This window comes from Amborella trichopoda, chromosome 9 (genome assembly GCF_054954075.1).
Source record: "Amborella trichopoda isolate Santa Cruz 75 chromosome 9, AtrichopodaSantaCruz75HAP2 v2.0, whole genome shotgun sequence".
Taxonomy (NCBI): Eukaryota; Viridiplantae; Streptophyta; class Magnoliopsida; order Amborellales; family Amborellaceae; genus Amborella; species Amborella trichopoda.
Genome location: NC_142344.1, coordinates 18,089,759 through 18,109,556, shown reverse-complemented (window position 1 = coordinate 18,109,556; position 19,798 = coordinate 18,089,759). Strand labels below are relative to the sequence as shown.

At 34.4% G+C, this 19,798-nt stretch overlaps 1 long non-coding RNA gene and 1 pseudogene across 1 annotated transcript; one reads left to right on the top strand and one right to left on the bottom strand.

Annotated features, from left to right (window-relative positions):
- Positions 1-4,189: 4,189 nt before the first annotated feature.
- LOC110006387 (uncharacterized) lies at positions 4,190-5,277 on the bottom strand. Its single transcript, XR_002279302.2, has 2 exons — positions 5,071-5,277; positions 4,190-4,937 (listed from the first exon to the last, which is right to left on the bottom strand). It is a non-coding gene; the product is annotated as an uncharacterized LOC110006387 (long non-coding RNA).
- Positions 5,278-5,587: 310 nt separating this feature from the next.
- On the top strand, positions 5,588-17,919 carry LOC148780428 (protein DMR6-LIKE OXYGENASE 1-like; annotated as a pseudogene).
- The last annotated feature ends 1,879 nt before the right edge of the window (positions 17,920-19,798 follow it).

Sequence of the window (19,798 nt, the reverse complement as noted above, 5' to 3'; positions counted from 1 at the left end):
GTAGACCATCTTGAAGCAAGTATAGATGTCCCTAGCTCAATGCTTGGTGAAGGTATTCTTGTCAAAAAAAAAAAGGACACATTTTTTATGCGGCCAACCCGCATATTGTAGAAATGCGGGCTTGGCAATAATTTTATGCTTTAATATAATTTGATCCGATTTTTTAAAGAATATATAATGATTAACATAGAGATTATGAATATGAAAAAAAAAATTTGAAAACTGAAATAATAATTATATTAAGAAAACATTTGGACTGTTAGTTACACTTGTTTTTAGAGGGACCACCTATTTGCATCCATCTTTAAGATGGATGCTTTATACCTCTGGGCTGCATATTGTAGAAATGCAGTCCAGCCCGTATGAAACAATTTTCCAAAAGAAAAAAAATCTTCATAAAGATATTTATTTGTTGGACATAGTTTCTATGTGGCCAGCCTGCATATTGTAGAAATACGTACTTGACAATAAATATAATTTTTTCTTAATTTTTAAAAAATATATAATCTTTAATATAGAGATCATGCATATAAAAATTTTAAAACAAAATTAAAAACTAAAATTATTATTATGTTAAAAAAATATTTAGGCCACTAATTATATTTATTTTTAAATGAACAACCTATTTGCATCTATCATGATGATGGAAGCTGCATGTCTCTAGAGGGCATATTGTAAAAATGCGGTTCAGCTAGTTTGAAACAATTTTTCTTATTTATTTGCCGACCTGTAAGAGAATCCGTTTTTTGATATTTGCAGATTTTAAGGTACGTTTCATCAATCATTACCACCATGACGTAGTCACCCACACGTCATCATATCAAATAAAAAAAATATAAAAAACGTCATCATATCAAATAGAATATAAACGGCTGAAGTCGGCCAACGACTATCTGCAAAGGACACGACGCCCCTACACTAAAAAGCGGGTGGTACGATTGCCCGTTTACGACGAACTAGTATTTTAAAATGGATAGACTTCCATGGACTCTCCACATTGCGGTCTCTTTTTCTTTCTTTTTTTTTTCTTATTTTATTTTATTTTTTTAAGGTGTAGTGTAACTCACAAATTCTCTAAGCATAAGCTTTTTATGCTTTCCTATATAAGAATGCTACCTTATAACGTAATACTACGGATGCCCCTCAAAAATCCATCAAAAAGGGTAGTTTTAATGTTGAAAAACCCTTTGATTGATCATCTCAACATCGAGATGTATGACTATAAAAAATAAAAAGATTTTAAGTCTAAAAATAGTACATATTATAACATATTATCCATACTGTCAATTTTCAAGATTTTAATATGTTTATAAGTCTACTTGATTTTAACCATTTTTAAAATTTTAAATTTTATAATTAGATATAAAAATAAATTTTGAAATAATCTTAATAACATGTTACATCAAAATTATATACCATCATTAAATTTAAAAGGCACCATACCGCTACACCTATGGAGGCATCCGTATGCCAACTGCACCCTTCCTTATGGCATAAAACTTATACCGTTCCCCTTATCCAATCGTCCATTCTGAAAGGAGGGTTTATATTATCCCAATCACAATTTCTCACTATTTTATTTTCAATTTTTTTCTATAAACTATTTTGACACCAAAATTTGAACATCCAATCTTCTATTAAACTTGCATGTTCTATTAAACTCGCATGTTCCAATCTTATATTATCTTGTTATAACATGTTATCTTGTTATCGTGTTATTTAATGGCATGTGCGAAGTCATGAAATTTTGAGAATTATTTTAATTCATATTATTTATCCACATGTGATTTGTAGCATGTAAGTATATCTTATGTGGCACCACCTTATGGGCTTGACCTATATGAAACTTTAGTGTTGTTAAAATCCTATTGATGGTATCATAATATATTTTATTCACATGTATAGATGTCCCATATTACCTTTATATCATTATCCTTATGTTTTATTGACTCTCACAAATTATTAAAAAACCATGAGTATAAGTATAAACATGAATTTTGACTTAATGGGAAATAAAACATGGAGCTAAGGGCTTCAAGGTAAAATGACTATAAACCTAGGTTGTAATGAGTGAAATGTGTCAAAAGCTCATCCATTGATCTTGTTGCTAAGATATGGATGAGTGGCTTGGATAAAAGTCTCTCATGTGCCATTGATCTAAGGCATCAATAATAAAGATCAAATCTATCTTTATGATCTAAGTATAACAGTAACTTATGAGATCAATTATAATCATAACTTGAGTATTCACTTCTAAGAGAGAGAGAGAGTGAGAGCCCTTGACAAAAATGTGGTCACCCATGAGACTATCTTCTTCCTTGAATTTTCATTTGAACCCTTCCATGGAGTAGTCCATCATTTATGTGATCAAGCCCATACTATTGCTTCATTAAGGTATTGATTTTTCTTCTCATATTTTTAATTCTTACCTCATTTCCATTATCAAAGCTTGTTATAATTCTTAATTTATAGTTGCTTTCTTCAGTTTTGGTCATGAAAACTTGATATTTGAAGAGTCTCAAAGCAATAGTGTAGTCCATACATATAGTATATGTAGACTAGCTTGCTTACTTCATGATCTTGAGTAGTTTCAACTTGATTTCTTGATCTTATTTTTTTGAAATTTTTACTAAGAATATACAACTGATGAGAGGTTTATTTCATCATATTTGAATATAAGAAATAGTCCATTAAGTTCCTTTTTTAATGTTGAAAAGTTCGTGTGATCCCTTATGGACCACATGGTGTTGTTTCACTATAACTTTCTTATTTTGTGTAGTATCTCTCTCAAACTTTGAATGGCTATTTTAATACATGTCTTTCTCATAATTTAATCGTCATTAAGTAAAATAAATGTGATCATTTTCTTCCCATTGGATTGATCTCCTCGAGTTATTTTTATCCCCCGTGCCTTAGACAATGGGACAAAATTAAGTCCTCAAACAGCCATTTCGTGGCTCGGGCACAAGGGGATCGAACCATGGTTTCCCCATGTATGTTTGCATGTTAATTTGATCTATTTACAGTTATTAAATGGATTCATGATTGGTTAAATTGAGTATACTGTGTGAATATTAAGATTGTTTTTTAAACTTGCGGTATGAGCTTTAATGCTATGCATTATTGTTTATGCGAATTAAAGTCTTATTGAATTATTATGATCAAGTGTATGAGATATTATGATATATGATGAGGATGAATAATGAAGATGAAATTATCATATAATTTTGATATAATGAGGAATTGTGAGTGCAAGTCGTGCAATATGTTGCAGAGATGGACAATGTGAACATTTGAATATTGTATTCAGTTTAATTGAATTTTTGAGTAAGGGATTTGTAAATGACCTATTAGGGTTGAATTTTATTATTCAAATGTGTATAAACCATGTTTGTAGGCTGGAATATATGTATTATGGTTTTGTATTGAGATATTCATGCATTTAAACCCTTGAGTTTTTATACAATGGAAATTTTTTAAAAGATTGCATTTCTAGCCCATTGGTCTTATACCACCAACAGTAAGTCCATTTGTTTTTTATACAAGGTGGTGACAATCATTCTCACCGATTGGATGTGAAATCTAATAGATTGAAGTGTATCACAATGTTTGATAAATTTTATTTTTGACTTTATACCCAATCAATGGTACATCCCCAACCCACCAATTTTTATGCCTAGTGGTCAATAATGATTGTGATCTCCCTCTGTCAAAAACGAATAGTCATATTGTATATATTTACTAAAATTAATACTAGATTGTATACAATGAGACTACTTACTTTTTATGAACAACCGATGTGAAATTTGATAGCTTAGATGTCTCACAGAGTTCGAAAAAAATTCTTTTAAATTTTGAGCTTGGCTAATAGAGTAAATATAACCACCCAATTTAACATCTAATGGCAAAAATTAATTGTGATCACTTTGTACACAACGTAAGTTGTCTTCCTATATACATTCCTAAAATAAATGCCTTATATAAAATGTTTTTTAAATTTTTTTTACTTCGTTTATTTGTGATCCACATATCCAAATTTTAAATTTCCAGTTGTACACTTTATATTGTCTTATGCCATGTGTGATGATGATGATATGGTTGTAAGTGTTGTGACCACGTATGTTATGGTCAGGCACAAGCACATAAGTATAAGAGAAATTTACATACGGACTATATTGGAAGGGGTCAATTACAAAATGAGATCATGTTTGTCCCAAATTATACAGAGGCACTCCTCTCCCTCCGTATTTGTTTGTTTTTATCAAGTTACCACCTGTCCGATAAACCAAACAATTAGCATATAGATTTTTTACATATAAACAAAAAATAATTGTCTGAAGTTCGAATCAGTAGACAACTCTTTAAGTTTTATGTTTGTTATCGGGTGTTCTAAATATCATACACAAGATTTTTACTTTACAAAATTCAAACCCCAGTCTAGAGATCGAAATACCCGACAAGTCTTTGGGAAACACTCCGGTATGTCCACTTGCCTACAACTCAGGTAAAATCCCTCTTCGAAGTAGTTCCGGCGAAGGAAGATTGGCTGCGCACTAAAACTTGGTCTGCAGATACTTCTCTTTGATAGCATTGAGAGTGCAGCCATTATGATTAATTTGAGGATCATGTAATGTGGAAACCATGCTTTCAAATTCAATGCCTTATATCCAGTATAATGCTCCAAAGTTGGATTCCATGGATGACCTGATGGATCAAGCACGCATCCGGTAAGGACTACAACATCTACAGCAGTGAGAGAAGAGATGGAAGAAACTTCAGAAAGCTATATTGCCATACAATCTATGAGCTGCCATTAATCTTCTTTTTTTTTAACTTTATATGAGTCACCATTAATCTCTCCTCCTCTTCTTAACTAAAATCTCTGCGATTGGACCTTGGATCCAACTAATTAAACCGTCTCAATCCACAATTTTTCCCTGCAAAAACAAAACAACCCAAATACAAAAGCCATTAAAACACCCCTTTCTCTCACTAGATCTTCCCTGTTTTTCTCTCTAGAATCTCTCCCTCCCTCCCTCTCACAAAAGAGAATGGTTGAAAACTGAATACCTGATCTCCTTTCTAGCTTCTCAGCGATCAAATTCCAGGTTTGGGGACGGGATGTAGAGAGGAGAGAGAGAGAGAAAGAGAGAAACATCAGCCTTCTCTCCCTGCCGCTCTTTCTGACCTTCTTCACCTGAGCCCTCACGTTCCAAAACAAGCATCTCCAGCATTTCTTCTCATACCCATTCACCCAGCTAATCCTCCCCAAAACCCGATTTTTAGAGAAAGAGAGAAGGGGGCCTCAAATACACAAAAAAAAAAAAAAAAAAACACGAGGGTAAAAAAATAAAATAAAATAAATAAATAAATAAATTTAAAAAAAAAAAAAAAAAAAAATAGAATGCCGCCAGTAATTTGAGACAAATGTGATCTCATTATATAATTGACCCCAGTATGATCCATATGTAAATTTCTCATGCAGCATCAATGGCGCTGCAAGTGCAAGTAGCTAATGCATCTTATAAAGAGGACCAGGCCCTAACTCTTTGCACCAATTCACTTCACCACTTAAGACGTACCAAGCATGGCCGCTACGTTGTTATCTAATATTTTGACTAACAATTCCTCTGTTCCTCACCACTACATCAGACCCATTTCTGATCACCCAAACCTCACCCAAGTCCATTACACTGACTGCCCAGTCTCTTTTATTGATCTTCAAAGCCTTGAAGGACCTGATAGGACCCTCGTCCTCAATCAGATTGCCGAAGCTTGTCAAAAGGGTAGCTTGTTTCGGGTATTATCTCTCTAATTTCAGCATCATGGCAATTTTTTGTTGTTCATTTTCTTTCTTTCTAATCTCCCTACTAGACGTGCCGGAATTTGTAGGTGGTGAACCATGGAATATTGGAGGGCATCATCACGAACATGATGTAGGTCTCGCGCCATTTCTTCCGACTTCCAGAATCTGAGAAGATGAAGAACTTCTCAGATGACCCCTCCAAAACAATGAGACTCTCCACCAGCTTCAACATGAAGAGAGAGAGTGTTCACAATTGGCGTGACTACCTAAGTCTCCGTTACTATCCTTTGCAGGACTTCAATGATGCCTGGCCCTCAACCCCTGAAAGAAAGACCTATGTGATCTTTTATCGAGGAATACTTTTTTTTTTTTTTTTCACCCATTCTTTTGGCGAAAGATCACTTCTAGGTGGTCTTTATTATAATAAGATAAATTTCAAAATAAAATCAACATGACAATAAAACTAAGATCTTAACAACTTGATGTCATCGAAACAACTATGCACTATGCTTGAGAATAAAAGATAAGATTGCAATAAACAAAATGAAGAGTGTCAGAGATTACCTTAACTGAGCTTATTACACCCCACACCGAGTCACCACCATCTGATGGCGAGGGATAAACGAACTAACTTCAATCTCGAACTAAGAAAGCAAATTTCGGCCAAGCCACATCAATAGAATATGAACCCCTTTGATCACAAGCTCAAACCCTATGTGAATTCTCTTAGCAACCTAGTTTGATAGAGATGGATTCTCTTTTTGCTAAGCCCTAAAACCTTTAGCCATAAATCCGTATTTGAGAGATAGGAGAGAAGATCTTCATAACTTAAACCCTTAAGTTCTTTCACAATGTGGGAGAGAGAGAGATCAAACATGAGAGAAATACTTAAGAGAGAGAGATAGAAAGATAGGGTGTATAGATTTTTGGTAGAGATAATCCCTTTTTATAGGCTTTCAATAAGATTAAGGTTTCTTAGGGTTTTCTTTGGCTTGCCTCTTCTTGTAAGATTGAACATAGACTGTCGATCAAAGGTGACTTGTGGGGTGAGAGATCTGAGTCATCCATTCCATAGATGAGCCATCAACATTATAAAAGGTACTTGGACCATTATCCTCTTTTCCTTAAGCCATTTTCCCATCAATATATTTAAATAAAATAAATATCATGCATTCTATAAAATTGCATGATCCATGTGATATATTCCCTAAGGATATGTCAAGTAATATCAGGTAGATAAATACTACGAATATAAATAAGATAAGATCCATATCAATTCAAATTGGTCATATCTCTTTAAACAAACTTGCTACAAAACAGATAAAGTCATGGTCAATATATCCTTTCCAAGATTTGACCACATACCACAAATCAAATTGACCTTATCTTCAAAGCAAACATGAGAATCCAGAGAGGGTGGGGCGTGCCACCCTTTTTGGGGCACATGTGGGCCCCCACCCACATGCCACATGGTGGGCCCATGTGCACTATGGGGCCCCCATGAAATTTTATTTTTAAAAAAATATTATTTTTAAAATTGAATAAAACAATTTAAAATATATATTAAAATTTTTATAACTTTGTAAGAACAATAACTGTATTTTTATAAGTCCAAAAAACACAAATAAAATATTGAGAGATTCATATAATAAAACTAAAATCATTTCAATAATAAAATGAATACAATTAAATTAATATGATGGGAAAATGATCCATATGGTTTAGGAATCAACAATCATCGGGCACTCCACCTTCAACTGTGGACTACAGACCACACTTACTTTATCAGACCGACCCAGTGTATCTCATGACCCACAATCCAAGCATGAGCTTATTAGAGGGTCACCAAAGTCTGGATGAGCCAAGGGATCACAATCCTAGTCTGTGGATTTCAGGTCCTCCCCTAAAAACAATTCAAGGTCACCAAGACCTTATGCGACCACAGCTCTATGACGCATAGGGGTATCTCTCGCACATACATACGCTTCACCGTAAAAGGTGAATTTTTTGCTTTCCCGAACGATCTATCGATATGCATGCCGTGGATGGCACATGGATGAGGCTTTGGCCCCCGTCTTTGCAGGACACCTTCACACACAAGGGTCACATAGTCCCTCGACTCACTCATCCGCGCATATTTTTGGACCTCATCAAGGGCTAACCCATTAGAACCCTTCTCGGTTTGTTCTTTATACCAAGGTAACATGGGTTTCCCCAACCGACTGGCCTAGATCGTCAAGCACAGTTCGATATCTGTAAATATCGTTTGCTTAGAATGATCCATGGGGGACCACACTCCCACTGAGTTCATGTTCCACTATATCATTTCATTTTACAAGCACTTATAAGGCCACATAAATCCAACAAACCCTACTTCTTTTAAGTCCATCTCCACTGAAATTCAATTTTTTGGGTAAAAGAAGTGATAAACTTAATCCTTTTTCCTCCTTTTTTTAATGATAAGCATTAATTTCATTAAAAATTCACAATTTAATCTCATGTTTTGTGAGCTTACAACCATTGTTCGACCACGCCCGAGTATCCCCGAGTTGGTGCTCGACTAGGGGATCTTAAAAAAATTCAAAATAAATAATAATAAAAAATATGTATTTGTAACATGCTTTCTATGTGTTCTATTATTTTGACAAAGATTGCAAAGTATTTTTGCCATGGATCTTTATTTTTATATTTTTTTTCCTTTTAAATTATTTTAAAAATGTTCCTAGTCACAAATTGATTGTTTTTTAGGGCAAATTACCTACAAACACTTCTGAGAAGGGTTAATTACCAAATGAGGTGTCTTTTGCCAGAAATTACGTGCACCAGCCCCACTCCTTTGTCCAACAATGCAAAAACATGGTTTTTTTTCTACGTAGTTCCAAATCTGTTTGGCATTCTCATTGCCGGACAGCTCTCATTGGTGAAAAAAAAAACCCAAATATGTTTCTCCTTTTAGAAAAAAACCTAAATCAGCTCCATCTAACACACTCTCTCTCTTTCGTTCCAATGTTATGATTCACCTTCTCTCTCTTCTTAGTATTTCTCTTTTTGGGTGCTGATCAATTGAGCAAGGAGGAGCCTATACGGACAATATTGTCTTCTCTACAAAGTTTTAGGGTTAGGGAAAATGGCTTTAATTCTCTGCAATCTCAAGGTCGAATTGGTCTGCCAAACGTAAGAGCGAAAAAATAGATGGAGGTTGGTTTTTTATGCAATTTTAGGAGGAGATTCTTGGAGGCAAAAGATGAGAGGCTCCATCAAAGATAGTCTACTTCCCTTGAAGAGATTGAAACAATGCTATTCCTACTCATTATCAATATTATATTCCCCTCCTTCCTTTAAGAGAGAGAAACAATCCCAATCTCACTCTCATTCGCTTCCATGCCTTTCGCAGCAGAGGCATTATTTGGTGCACCTTCCCCATACTAAAAAAAAAACTCCTCACTCTCGTTACTGTAGTGCTCTGATACCACTTGTAGTGCTTTGATACCATTTGTTGTGCTTTGATACCACTTGTTGTGTACAGAAGCTCTAAACTCGATAGGTTAATATTTGGTACATAAAGTATGAGATATAAAACAAGAAACACATACAATAAGAACACAAAGATTTATGTAGTTCACCCCAAAAGGGCTACATCCATGGGCACGGTAATTAAACATCCACTCTACCAATGAAATTTACATAAAAGATTTTAGAACAAATCTCGACAAAAAAACTAGTTGAGTAAATCCCTTTTAAACCACTCTCCCTTTATTCTCTTTACTTCTGGCAATCATTATCAACAGCACCAGATAGAGATGTGAGAGCAACGAGAAACTTATTTTCTTTCTGACTAAAATGGAATCAACTCAAAATCTCCATAACAACACTTCTTTACAATAAACCAACCTCTCACTTTGCAGAAGTCTTCAGGAGGTACTATCACTGTTTTTGTTCATAAGAAGCTCTCTTCTCTAAAAGGAAATTGCATCTTATGTACATGATGCTCTATCTCTTTCTCTCTCTAGAGGAACCACCATTCTCGTATGGTGACCCAATTTGGGCACACAACTTCTCTGTACTTTCATCCCATATATATAAAGTTAGGAATCCATACTAAATAGGAAACTTCTTATAGATCTCATATATATCTCAAAAGACCAAAAGATATATCCAAGAATCCTAATCCGTTTTGTATTTCTATTTCTCTTAAAAAACTTAACAATATCAATCTCAATCCCACATAATATTGAAATATCTCAATCCCACATAATATGGATCAATCTTAATCAATCCCACAAAATATAAGGTTTCCTTAAGTGGGTGATTTTGGATAGCACCAAATCCAATAATCTCCATCTTGATATCAAAGTCGCATGCTCACCATGCCAACATCTATTGGATAACTTTATGAATTCTTCATCTTTTGCCAAATAAATTTCATCATCATTCTTGTTGAAAAAATAGTGTTTGCCATAAAATTTCTCCATCTCAAACTTTGTATTTGAAACCTTTATTGTCATACCGAAAACCCCAAATCAGGGCTCTGTTGCCTTTAACCAACTTCCCGAAATTCCAAATATGATTCTTTTGAAGAGACAACATCTCTTCATCCATGGCTTCATTCCACCTGCTACTGTCACTATCATGTGTAGCTTCCTTAAAAGTAGATGGCTCTTGGCTTGTGGCAGTCAATATATAAGCCACCATGTCCTCAAAACTGTACCACACGACTGACATTTTTATTCTCTTTTCCTTTCCAAACTGAGGCTCTTTTTCAAGTGGAGTGGACTCAACGATCTCCTTATGGTCAACATCTTCCTCCACTCTCTCATAAAGAATTTCTAGCATATAATTTAGAGCATTTTCTAGAGTTGCCAACTCCACCTCAACTGCATCACTGTTGCTGTAATTTTCCTTTTCTACACCTTATGAATGTGCTTTAACATGACAGACTCGTCAAATTTAACATCACAACTGATAAAAACTTGGGCGATTTTGGATATGGGCACCACATTCTATAGCCCTTAACCCTATTCGAATAACTAAGCAAAATACACTTCTTTGACCTTAGACTCAACTTATCATCCTTCCAATGAACATAAGCAGAACAACCCAAAATTCTTAAACGAGAATAAGCAACAGGTTTACCGGACCAAACCTCTTGAAGTGTTTTGTAATCGATTGTTGTAAATGGTAACCTGTTGACGAGGTAACATGCCGTATTGGCCTTCTCTACCAAAAAATCCTTTGACAAATCAGCATTACTCAACATGTTGCAGGCCTTCTCTAGAAGTGTCATATTCATGCGCTCAGCAACTCCCTTTTGTTGCGGCGTCTTCGAAGTGGTGAAGTGACGAACAATTCATTCGCTTTTGCAAAAATTCACAAAATTTGTTGAAGTATACTCTCCACCATTATCAATTCTCATGCACTTGACCTTCTTTCCAGTTTGTCTTTCGACCATAGCTTTCCAATGTTTGAATGTGTTAAATACGTATGTCTTTTTCTTCAATGTGTAAATCCACACAATCTTTGAGAAATCATCTTTGAAGGAAACAAAGTATAGAGATCCACCTTTTGAGACAACTAATGCAGGGTCCCAAATATTTGAATGAATATAGTCAAGAATACCTTTTGTAGTATGTTCTGACGTGCGAAACTGCACCATATACTGCTTACTGTAAATATAGTGCTCACAGAAGTCCAACATGCACTTCTTCATGCCATTGATTAATTGGCGGCTGCTAAGTTCCACCAAACCTTTCTTACCCATTTGGCCCAATCACATATGACACAATTGAGTCAAGTCAGAATTACCATCATCAAATACAGAAATTGATGCTCTATCTGTGATAGTATTCCCAAGCAACACATAAATTTGGTTTGATTTTCTTGCTTTTCATCACAACTGGAGCACCCTTAAGAGTCTTTAGAACTCCATCTTCTCCAACAAATTGCCAGCCATTGGAGTCTAAGGTATCCAGAGAAATAAGATTCTTCTTCAAATCTGGAACGTATCTAATATCAGTCAAGGTTCTAACAATTCCATCATATATCTTGATAGTAATTGTCCCAACACTAATGGTCTTACAAGCTGCATCATTCCCCATTAAAACTGATCCACCATCAATGCTCTTTTATGTGGTGAACCGATCCCGATGAGGGCACATATCATAGGAACATCTTGAATCAATAACCCACGAGTTTTTAGAGTTGTCACAATTTGTCGAGACCGACAACACATTATATGTTCCATTTACCGAGCTTTCATCATCTATATTGGCTGCTTCAGAAGCTCGTCTTTCTTTCTTTTTGAGTTTCCAACAATCATTCTCAACATGTCATTTTTTCTTACAGTAATTGCAATAAATATTATTTTTTCTTGATCTGAATTTGGATCTGGACCAACCTTATCTTTCATGTCTCTTTCCACTTCTCTCAACAGATCTCCCTATAGCCACCAAACCATATACATACATGAGGCTTCCAACTGCACTCGCATAGGGAACACATGACATGTATTCTTTTTCAGCATCTGAATATGGAGATAATGCTGCCGACAATCTGAAATGTGCAGCAAGAGGAGTACCCACAAGCTTTGAATTTTCCATTTCGAATCTAACGAGGTCCTTCTCAATATACTCCTTCTGATATAGCCACAATTTACCCAACTTTCGATATCTATGTATCTCCATGCTCAAAATTTTCTTTGTTGAACCTAAATCTTTCATTTCAAATTCTCTGGCAAGCTGAGCCTTCAATTTAATGATTTCTAAGGAATTCTTTGCTGCAATAAGCATATCATCTACATAAAGCAATAAATAGATGAATGAACCATCAATAAATCTCTTAAAATAGACACAATTGTCATACTTACTTCTGACATACCCGTGTCCAATCATGAATGTATCAAAGCGTTTATACCACTATCTAGAAGACTACTTTAGGTCACACAATGACTTCCTCCGGATGCAGACATGGTCCTCATTTCCTTTAACCACAAACCCTTCTGGCTGAGTCATATAAATCTGTTCTTCTAATTCTCCATGAACGAATACAGTCAATACCCGAATAGAAGTGTGTTTCACAACTGAAGAAATTTTTTTATTATAGTTAATACCTTCTTTCTGCGCATAGCCTTTTGCAACGAAACGTGTCTTCAATCAATCACCACCAGTCTCAAGTAACTCATCTTTCTTCTAATAAACCCATTTACAACCAATGACTCGCTTACATCGATCGTCTTCACCTGTGGTTGTAGTCACATATGTGACGAACCATGTAAATCCTAATGTTCTTTTCTTTTTATGTTATTTATTTCTTGCTTTATTTTGTTGCTTGTTGCTTGTTGCTTGTTGCTTGTTTTTTGTCAATTCTTTTTTTCGTACTTTATTTGCCAAAATTTAACCCATTGTGTTTAGAGCTTCTGCACACAACCTCTACCTCTGCCACTAGGACGAGATTCATTGAGGCAAAAAATGCTTGCTAGAGTGCAAAGTGCTCAAACTCCTCAACACCTCAGTAATCAATCACAAATTGCGAAGACCAAGACCACCCACGAGAAAAGGAAGGATTAAATACTAAGAAGAGAGAGAAAGTGAATCATTTCAGCGGAGAAGAGAGGGAAATTGATTTGGTTTTCCTTTTTTTATAGAGAGGGGTTTGGTAACAAGAATGCCGGATAGCATTAGAACGACTTAGAAAACAAACTTGTCCGGTGTTTGCATTGCGGGACACATTGCAACTTAAAAAGAAAAATGCCATAGGAGGAGGGAGGTGATGCTTGTAATTTCAGGCAAATGGCACCCCATTTTGTGATTGACCCTTCTAAAAAGCATCCGTACGTAATTTGCTCTGTTTTATATAATCTATTTTTTTATTAAATTTTTTACTTCATTTAGATGTTTAACATTACTTTAAACATATATTTTCCAGTTTTTTTAGATTTTGTTTTTTTGTTAAAATTTTTTAGTTTGAGTCGTACTCATCCCAACTTGGGTGGATTTATTCAGACTCAGGCCCAGTAAGCTTGGGCCTGGGCTGAGTACTCAGCCCAAGTCGTTCAATTGACCGCTATTTATATCTAGTTCACATTCTTAAATACAAAATCATTGGGTTTTTCAGGGGATGTGTTAGCGAGTACTGCACAATGGTTCAAGGCTTGGTTATGAGGTTTTTTTAAAGCCATTTCTGAGAGCTTGGGTTTGGAAGGGGATAAAATAGAGAAGGCATTAGGGAAACAAGGGCAACATATGGCCATCAATTACTATCCTCCATGTCCTGAACCAGAGCTCACTTATGGATTGCCAGGCCGCACTGAGGGCTCAAAGAGGGCAAGTGGGTGGCCATCAAACCCATAACTAATTCTTTTGTTGTGAACGTCGGTGACCAGATACACGTGAGCGTTTCTTTTTTTTTCATGAAAAAACTTTTTGAATATAGTGGGAAAGGTTTCTATGCTTCCCCTCCATATATACTTTTCCCTTCATTGAGCCATCCAATTTAGATCAAGTGAGCTAATGATTGTCTAATCTAGATCTGATACCTCATAGTATTTTATTTTTAATTTTTTTACATTAATTATATGAATATGAAATTTGGTATGTGTTAATGGGATGTACCTAAATAAAATATTAAAAAATAATTTTCGTTAAAATAGAATGGCTAAAATGTCCTTGAAACTTTCAAGGGTATTTTGATCATTCTATTTTTTTGAAATTTTTTGCTACTTGCAATTTTAAGAGAAGAATGGACACCCAAAATTTATTTTATATAAACTATTAAAATAAAAATAGTGTAGAGGTGTGAAATTGTGATTGGGCCATCTAAACCGTCTGTTTAGAATGGACGGTTGAATAGAGGGAAGCATATAAGTTTTATGCTGCAGGAGTAGTATAAAAAGCTTCACACAGTTTTATCTACTCTCTCTCTCATGAAATTGTTATATAATAATATAATAAAACTACTTGTTCAAAATTTACTTTAAGGCCATTTTTTGCTACTTAAACAAAGAAAATGTTTATATAAGGTTGAAACCTTAAAATATAGAATTACAGATACACCTAAAAAATCCATCAAAAAATATTATTTTAATATTGAAAACCCCTCTAAATGACCATCTCGACAATGATATGTATGAATATGAGAAAAATAAGATTTCAAGTTTAAAAAATAGTGCATCTGGCAACACATTATCTAGACCGTCCATTTTCAAGATTTTCATATCTTTATAAATCTGCATGATTCAAACATCAAATCACTTAACATAACTAAATTTTCACTTTTTCAAGCTGCCCGCCCGTGGATGTTATATTTTTTAGTGGTCCAGCAATTGAATCTCATGGAATACTTGTCGCTTCAAGGCCAACAAGAATCAAATATTTAGATTCTCTGTCTCTCAATCAAATGTTTTAGTCTCCCTAAGTGCACGTTTGGCTCACGTGAAATAGTTTTCTCGTAGTATATTAGTTTCCTAAGAAATAGATTTTTTAGATCTAGATTTCACTTCTTTTTTTCTTCTCATATTTGGTAATACTATCTACATTTCCTATGAAATGTTTATTAAATTATTTGGGAATCTACCATCCTACGTTTATTAAATTATTTGGGAATCTACCATCCAGGAATATGGAATGTAGGCTATTTTTAATTTTAATTTTTATTACATATATTGTTGAGAAGGCACTCATAATTATCTAATGAATAAGATATCTTGAAAATTACCTATCTATAAGACAACTAAGAAATTAGTTGACCATTAGATCCAAACATATTTAAATTTGTTATTCTTTCTTTCCCTTCCTCTTAGGGTTGAAAGGTTGATGAGATATTGATATCATCCTCTGAAGGGTTGAAATTTTGATTAGGTATTGATATCACTATCATGTGAATTATTAGTCTTAAAATGGTATCTCTCTCGATCTTAAAATAGTCACTCTGTCACTCTCGATCTCTGCATCGTAGAGGAGTCGCTCTCCCCTTCTCTCGCAGACTCACATAACCCCTAAATTCCTCTTTTCAATTTACGATTCCCTTAGATTTAGGAAGCTCCTATCTAAGTCACTCATCACTCTTATCTACTTCTCCAATATCCACTTTTAACATGTCCTAAACACTACATCTTAAAAATAAAATAACTTTCAAATCTACCCCTTAAATTTCTACAACCAATAAAGATAAAAATAAAACTAAAAAAAACTAAAAGCCCAAAATAACCTATACTTGAAATCTATAAAATAGTAAAACAAAATTACATCAATATTCATGAATGTTTTATGCAAGGGTTCCTATTTTTCGTGGTTTTTATTCTATTTTTTCCCTCAATCCACTATTACAAACATCATACCACATTTTTTATGTTTTTATTGTTATAGTTTATAGGGCAGTCTGATGCTTCAGATATTGAACCGACTCATTTCTAGAGTGGTTCGATAATAAAAGCATCGGATCGCCTCATACTTAGCATTTTGTATACTGGTATAATATTTTAATATTGGACCATATTTAAAATATAAAAAAATTTGATATGAACCGCCCAATTCAGTATTTGATAAAAGTCTAAGTCTTGTTGTGAGGACCTATTTTTTCTACTCTTTTTCCTGGATAAGGAAACTTGTCCATTATTGTCCAAAAAAATTAAAAACAAAAAAAAAATACAGGAAAGAAGAGAGGAAAGAAAGAACGAAGGAAACCTGCCCATCCTTTGTCTCCGTCAGCTGCACGACTCTACATGCCACAAGTTTTGTTCTCTTACACCCACTACTACACTCAGATGAGAGAGAAACAAGCAAGTCATGTGATAATTTATTGCAAAAAATATATAAATGTGTATTTTAGTTTTCGTTATTACGAAAATACCTAAAACTTTTTATTATTACATATGTATCCATTTTTTGAACATCATAACAATTTTTTTAAAAAAGATGAGACTACCCATTTTCGGTTTTCCAAAACCGAAAATGGCCCCATCCGTTTAACATTGTGTGCAACCTTTCAGTCTCCAAACTCTTGCTCTTTGCAAACCTTTTGGTCCCAAAACTTCTGCTCTTCCCAATTTTCTCTCTTTCCTATCTCTCATAAATTTAATCAGTTCATAAATAAATTTCCCGATATATTTTCAAAGATAATTTTCGGCTTTAAAACTATATATTTCGGCACGATCTGGAGATGAGATTCACACCTTATACAAGCCACACCTCAGTTCATCATATAGTCTTTAGTTTGAGGAGTGTAGGAATGAACGAGTGCTTCGGTTGAATGTGTCTCTCATAGCTTAAACTGCTACAAAATGCTGAACAAAAATCTCTCAGTGGCTGAATAAAAATGGGTTTCCTCAACTTTTCAGAAGAAACGGGATTTGCTCACACAAAAGTTAGAAAAAATCTGAAGAGTTTTGAATGCAGGAATTAAATAAGTGATTATACAAAGTTAAGAAAGATACATAAAACATGCAACCGAGATGGAGATGGTGATTCATGGGTGAAGTATTAGTGAAACTTTGATGGAGCGCGTATAAGACAAAACCCGAGATCAAAGAAGGGGTACCTTGAGGCTAGTGATAGTGGAACCCAGATTTTGATCCCTTCACTTTCAGAGAGAGAAAAACTGTACATCTATTGCTTGTTATCTTCATCCTCTCTCTGGCTTTCTATTTTATAGGGATAAGAATGGGTAACTGTTGTAATTCTCCAACGGGTCTCTGAGAAAATGAAGGGGTTCTCTGATCTCCAATGAGTCTCTTGAGAAAAACAAGGGGTTATGGACGTTGGACCATATGACCGTTTGATATATATTGAATTCCACAAAAGTCGGCTAAGACACGTAAGGCCTCATAGCCATACATGTCAACATCTCCCACTTGGCTATGACGGTCGAGCATAATAAGTCACATGCATACTCCCACCCTTTAAAAAAATATATTGTTATGAGGTTTTTTTCACACTTTTGTGGATGTCTCTTATAATAAACGTCTATCATGAGGATTTTCATGCTAATGCGGATTTCTCACTCATGAAAACTCTTTGACTTAAACATTTTTAAGTTATATGAAGGTAATATGCTTAGATAATAGTTCAACACTTAGACCCTTTGTCAATAGATCAGCGATCATATCTGATGAGAGCAAGTAACTAACAATTACTTCACATTTCTCAACTACATCTCGAATATAGTGATATTGGACATCTATATGTCTTCCTTTGGAGCTATTTGCTCCACTTTGAATTAATTTAATTATGGTTTGATTATCACAAAATATTTAGATCGGTCCGTCAATTATTTGCAGCTTTAAGAATCTATGAAGTGTTTTATCCAGATGACAAAAGTATAAGTAGTGCTACAAGCAATGTATTATGTTCTTATGTGTACCTAGCTAAACACCCTTATTTCTTGCTAGACCAAGAAACAACAGCCCCTCCAAAGAGTAAAATATGTCCTGAGGTAGACTTACTATTGTCTTTATCCTCAGCAAAATCTACATTTGAATATCCTATAACTTCAAGCTTATCTGCTTGAAAGCACAATTTTAAATGCTTTGATCCCTTAATGTACCTTAAAATTCTTTTTACTGTTTTCCAATGAATTATGCCTAGGTTACTTTGATAACTACTAACAAGTCGCATAACTCAAATCTTCCCTTGTATATCGTACTGCATATACCAAGCTACCAATAGCTTGTGCATAGGGAACCTTAGGTTTTTCTTGTCCTTCTATTGGACAATTCTTCTTAAACAATTTTACCCCCTTTTCAACAGGAGTAGACAATGGCTTACAATTTTCTATTTTAAATCTTTTGAGAATAGAGTCAAGATATCTCTTTTTGCTCAAGCACAATATTTTTTATTTTTTATATCTAGTTATTTTTATGCTTAGGAAAAAAGATGCTGCTCCCATATCCTTCATCTCAAGCCAAGAAGAAAGCCATGACTTAGTCTTATCAATCATTTCTACGTCATTTCTAGCTATTAGGCTATCATCTACATATAATGAGAGTATTGTGAACTTACTCTCATTCTTCAAGACATACACACTATGGTCCAATCTATTTACTTCATATCTCATTTGTAAGATGACATCATGAAATGTTAGGTACTATTGCTTTGAAGATTGTTTTAAACTATATAAAAACTTATTTAATTTGTATATTTTATTTTTTTCGCCTTTAATTATGAAGCCCTCAGGTTACTTCTTGTCGATGATTTCCTTTAGTTCACCATTCAGGAATGTAGTCTTTACAGCCATTTGGTAAAGTTCGAGATCATAATATGCTACGATTGCCAAAATTATTCTAATGGATATAAATGTTGCAACTGGGGAATAAGTGTTGACATAATCGACTCCTTTTCTTTGGATAAAACCCTTTGCTACTAACCTAGCTTTAAATTTATCAAGTAATTCATCATATTTAAATTTCTTTTTAAGTATCCATTTAAAACCTATAGGTTTCCTATCTGATGGTAAATAACATAAATCTCAAGTTTTATTTTTCTCAATAGAATCCAATTCTTCTCTCATGGCATTAAGTCATTCTTGATATTCTCGTGACTTCATAGCATCATTGAAGTCAAAAGGGGTCATGGATTTCATCTAGATCAATAAGGTTATCTGTTTCCTCACTGATATAGACATATACATCATCAAGGTATGATGGAAGAGCTTTAGACCTCTTTTGACCACTTAACTTTGGGTGTGTGAGTACTTCAACATCATCATGTTGATCAAGGTTATCCATATCTACTACAGGTAGCTGTTCTAAGTCATTTAGGATATTAAGTGGATTATCATTATCCACTACAGATATATTTTCTTCGATAAAATCTTCTAAGAACTCAGTATCTCAGCTTTCAATGAGTCCCTTATCTTTATGATAAAATCGATATCCCTTTGGTCCTTCGGGGTATCTTATAAAATTACACACTAGAGTTTTGTTTTCTAATTTATTTTTATGCTGATATGAAATGAGGACATGTGCAATGGACCCCCACATGTTTAAGTTAGATAGATCAGGTT